At 41.1% G+C, this 5,403-nt stretch overlaps 1 long non-coding RNA gene across 1 annotated transcript; it reads right to left on the bottom strand.

Moving 5' to 3' along the window:
- Positions 1–3,382: 3,382 nt before the first annotated feature.
- LOC125756568 (uncharacterized) lies at positions 3,383–4,933 on the bottom strand. The gene is made up of 3 exons (XR_007414602.1): positions 4,845–4,933; positions 3,799–4,085; positions 3,383–3,525 (listed from the first exon to the last, which is right to left on the bottom strand). It is a non-coding gene; the product is annotated as an uncharacterized LOC125756568 (long non-coding RNA).
- Positions 4,934–5,403: the final 470 nt, after the last annotated feature.

Below are 5,403 nucleotides of genomic sequence, written 5' to 3'. Positions count from 1 at the left end.
TCATATCTTTCATGAGAATTTCCACCACCTCCAATCGTCTCCAAACACTATGAAACGTCGTCTAATCGCAGAATGGGTCGTTTCTGGTGGCTAGAAGCTTATTCGTTTAATCAAAAATACAACCATCTGCAATCGGCTCCAAACGCGACCAAACGTCGTGAAATCGCAGAATAGGTCGTTACTGAAGGCTAGAAGCTTATACGTTTAATCCAAAATACAACCATGTCCAATCGTCTCCAAACGCGACGAAAGGTCGTGAAATCGCAAAATACAGCGTTTCTGAACGGTAGAAGCTCATATCTTTGATGAGAATTTCCACCACCTCCAATCGTCTCCAAACACCATAAAACGACGTAAAATCGCAGAATAGGTCGTTCCTCAATGGATAGAAGCTTATATGTTTAATTAAAAATGCAACATTGTCCAATCGTCTCCAAACGCTAAGAGACGTCGTCAAATCGCAGAATAGATCGTTTCCGAAGGCTAGAAGCTTATACGTTTAATCAAAATTAGAACCATCTCCAATCGCCTCCAAACGCGACGAAACGTCGTGAAATCGCAAAATAAAGCGTTTTTGAAAGGTAGAAGCTCATATCTTTGATGAGAATTTCCACCACCTCCAATCGTCTCCAAACACTATAAAACGACGTAAAATCGCAGAATAGGTCGTTCCTGAAGGATAGAAGCTTATACCTTTATTTAAAAATGGAACATTCTCCAATCGTCTCCAAACGCTACGAAACGTCCTCAAATCGCAGAATAGATCGTTTCTGAAGGCTAGAAGCTTATATGTTTAATCAAAATTACAACCATCTCCAATCGTCTCCAAACGCGACGAAACGTCGTGAAATCGCAAAATACAGCGTTTCGGAACGGTAGATGCTCATATCTTTGATGAGAATTTCCACCACCTCCAATCGTCTCCAAACACTATGAAACGTCGTCTAATCGCAGAATGGGTCGTTTCTGGTGGCTAGAAGCTTATACGTTTAATCAAAAATACAACCATCTGCAATCGGCTCCAAACGCGACCAAACGTCGTGAAATCGCAGAATAGGTCGTTACTGAAGGCTAGAAGCTTATACGTTTAATCCAAAATACAACCATGTCCAATCGTCTCCAAACGCGACGAAAGGTCGTGAAATCGCAAAATACAGCGTTTCTGAACGGTAGAAGCTCATATCTTTGATGAGAATTTCCACCACCTCCAATCGTCTCCAAACACTATAAAACGACGTAAAATCGCAGAATAGGTCGTTCCTGAAGGATAGAAGCTTATATCTTCAATTAAAAATGGAACATTCTCCAATCGTCTCCAAACGCTACGAAACGTCCTCAAATCGCAGAATAGATCGTTTCCGAAGGCTAGAAGCTTATATGTATAATCAAAATTACAACCATCTCCAATCGTCTCCAAACGCGACGAACGGCGTGAAATCGCAAAATAAAGCGTTTTTGAAAGGTAGAAGCTCATATCTTTGATGAGAATTTGCACCACCTCCAATCGTCTCCAAACACTATGAAACATCTAATCGCAAAATAGGTCGTAGTACGGAAAGCCGAGCTAGTTGGTACGAATTGCCTGTGTCCCTGTGTTTTTTGCGCTATTGCACTATGCAAAATAGGTCGTTTCTGATGGCTAGAAGCTTATACATTTAATCAAAAATACAACCATCTGCAATCGGCTCCAAACCCGACCAAACGTCGTCAAATCGCAAAATAGATAGTTTCTAAAGGCTAGAAGCTCATACGTTTAATCAAAAATACAACCTTGTCCAATCGTCTCCAAACGCGGCGAAACGTCGTGAAATCGCAAAATACAGCGTTTCTGAACGGTAGATGCTCACGTCTTTGATGAGAATTTCCACCACCTCCAATCGTCTCCAAACACTATGAAACGTCGTCTAATCGCAGAATAGGTCGTTTCTTAACGTTTAATCAAAAATACAACCATCTGCAATCGGCTCCAAACGCGACCAAACGTCGTCAAATCGCAGAATAGGTCGTTACTGAAGGCTAGAAGCTTGTATGTTTAATAGGCTAGAAGCTTATACGTTTAATCAAAAATACAACCATCTGCAATCGGCTCCAAACGCGACCAAACGTCGTCAAATCGCAGAATAGGTCGTTACTGAAGGCTAGAAGCTTGTATGTTTAATCAAAATTACAACCATCTCCAATCGTGTCCAAACGCGACGAAACAGCGTGAAATCGCAAAATAAAGCGTTTTTGAAAGGTAGAAGCTCATATCTTTGATGAGAATTTCCACCACCTCCAATCGTCTCCAAACACTATGAAACGTCGTCTAATCGCAGAATGGGTCGTTTCTGGTGGCTAGAAGATTATACGTTTAATCAAAAATACAACCATCTGCAATCGGCTCCAAACGCGACCAAACGTCGTGAAATCGCAGAATAGGTCGTTACTGAAGGCTAGAAGCTTATACGTTTAATCCAAAATACAACCATGTCCAATCGTCTCCAAACGCGACGAAAGGTCGTGAAATCGCAAAATACAGCGTTTCTGAACGGTAGAAGCTCATATCTTTGATGAGAAGTTCCACCATCTCCAATCGTCTCCAAACACTATAAAACGTCGTAAAATCGCAGAATAGGTCGTTCCTGAAGGATAGAAGCTTATATCTTCAATTAAAAATGGAACATTCTCCATCGTCTCCAAACGCTACGAAACGTCCTCAAATCGCAGAATAGATCGTTTCCGAAGGCTAGAAGCTTATATGTATAATCAAAATTACAACCATCTCCAATCGTCTCCAAACGCGACGAACGGCGTGAAATCGCAAAATAAAGCGTTTTTGAAAGGTAGAAGCTCATATCTTTGATGAGAATTTGCACCACCTCCAATCGTCTCCAAACACTATGAAACATCTAATCGCAAAATAGGTCGTAGTACGGAAAGCCGAGCTAGTTGGTACGAATTGCCTGTGTCCCTGTGTTTTTTGCGCTATTGCACTATGCAAAATAGGTCGTTTCTGATGGCTAGAAGCTTATACATTTAATCAAAAATACAACCATCTGCAATCGGCTCCAAACGCGACCAAACGTCGTCAAATCGCAAAATAGATAGTTTCTAAAGGCTAGAAGCTCATACGTTTAATCAAAAATACAACCATGTCCAATCGTCTCCAAACGCAACGAAACGTCGTGAAATCGCAAAATACAGCGTTTCTGAACGGTAGAAGCTCATATCTTTGATGAGAATTTCCACCACCTCCAATCGTCTCCAAACACTATAAAACGACGTAAAATCGCAGAATAGGTCGTTCCTGAAGGATAGAAGCTTATATCTTTAATTAAAAATGGAACATTCTCCAATCGTCTCCAAACGCTACGAAACGTCCTCAAATCGCAGAATAGATCGTTTCCGAAGGCTAGAAGCTTATATGTATAATCAAAATTACAACCATCTCCAATCGTCTCCAAACGCGACGAAACGGCGTGAAATCGCAAAATAAAGCGTTTTTGAAAGGTAGAAGCTCATATCTTTGATGAGAATTTCCACCACCTCCAATCGTCTCCAAACACTATGAAACGTCGTCTAATCGCCGAATAGGTCGTTTCTTATGGCTAGAAGCTTATACGTTTAATCAAAAATACAACCATCTGCAATCGGCTCCAAACGCGACCAAACGTCGTCAAATCGCAGAATAGGTCGTTACTGAAGGCTAGAAGCTTATATGTTTAATCAAAATTACAACCATCTCCAATCGTCTCCAAACGCGACGAAACGGCGTGAAATCGCAAAATAAAGCGTTTTTGAAAGGTAGATTTCCACCACCTCCAATCGTCTCCAAACACTATAAAACGACGTAAAATCGCAGAATATGTCGTTCCTGAAGGATAGAAGCTTATATCTTTAAAAATGCAACATTCTCCAATCGTCTCCAAACGCGACGAAACGTCGTCAAATCGCAGAATAGATCGTTTCTAAAGGCTAGAAGCTTATACGTTTAATCAAAAATACAACCATGTCCAATCGTCTCCAAACGCGACGAAACGTCGTCAAATCGCAGAATAGATCGTTTCTAAAGGCTAGAAGCTTATACGTTTAATCAAAAATACAACCTTGTCCAATCGTCTCCAAACGCGACGAAACGTCGTGAAATCGCAAAATACAGCGTTTCTGAACGGTAGATGCTCACATCTTTGATGAGAATTTCCACCACCTCCAATCGTCTCCAAACACTATGAAACGTCGTCTAATCGCAGAATAGGTCGTTTCTTATGGCTAGAAGCTTATACGTTTAATCAAAATACAACCATCTGCAATCGGCTCCAAACGCGGACCAAACGTCGTCAAATCGCAGAATAGGTCGTTACTGAAGGCTAGAAGCTTGTATGTTTAATCAAAATTACAACCATCTCCAATCGTGTCCAAACGCGACGAAACAGCGTGAAATCGCAAAATAAAGCGTTTTTGAAAGGTAGAAGCTCATATCTTTGATGAGAATTTCCACCACCTCCAATCGTCTCCGCAGAATAGGTCGTTCCTGACGGGTAGAAGCTTATATGATTAATCAAAAATGCAACATTCTCCAATCGCCTCCAAACACTATGAAACGTCGTCTAATCGCAGAATAGATCGTTTCTTATGGCTAGAAGCTTATACGTTTAATCAAAATTACAACCATCTCCAATCGCCTCCAAACGCGACGAAACGTCGTGAAATCGCAAAATACAGCGTTTCGGAACGGTAGATGCTCACATCTTTGATGAGAATTTCCACCAGCTCCAATCGTCTCCAAACAATATGAAACGTCGTCTAATCGCAGAATAGGTCGTTTCTTATGGCTAGAAGCTTATACGTTTAATCCAAAATACAACCATGTCCAATCGTCTCCAAACGCGACGAAAGGTCGTGAAATCGCAAAATACGGCGTTTCTGAACGGTAGATGCTCATATCTTTGATGAGAATTTCCACCACCTCCAGTCGTCTCCAAACACTATGAAACGTCGTCTAATCGCAGAATAGGTCGTTTCTGATGGCTAGAAGCTTATACGTTTAATCAAAAATACAACCATCTGCAATCGCCTCCAAACGCGACGAAACGGCGTGAAATCGCAAAATAAAGCGTTTTTGAAAGGTAGAAGCTCATATCTTTCATGAGAATTTCCACCACCTCCAATCGTCTTCAAACACTATAAAACGACGTAAAATCGCAGAATAGGTCGTTCCTGAAGGATAGAAGCTTATATGTTTACGTAAAATGCAACATTGTCCAATCGTCTCCAAACGCTACGAAACTTCGTCAAATCGCAGAATAGATCGTTTCCGAAGGTTAGAAGCTTATACGTTTAATCAAAATTACAACCATCTCCAATCGTCTCCAAACACGACGAAACGTCTTGAAATCGCAAAATACAGCGTTTCGGAACGGTAGA

Source organism: Rhipicephalus sanguineus, unplaced genomic scaffold, assembly GCF_013339695.2.
Source record: "Rhipicephalus sanguineus isolate Rsan-2018 unplaced genomic scaffold, BIME_Rsan_1.4 Seq1597, whole genome shotgun sequence".
Lineage (NCBI taxonomy): Eukaryota > Metazoa > Arthropoda > Arachnida > Ixodida > Ixodidae > Rhipicephalus > Rhipicephalus sanguineus.
This window is presented reverse-complemented; position numbering and strand designations above follow the sequence as displayed.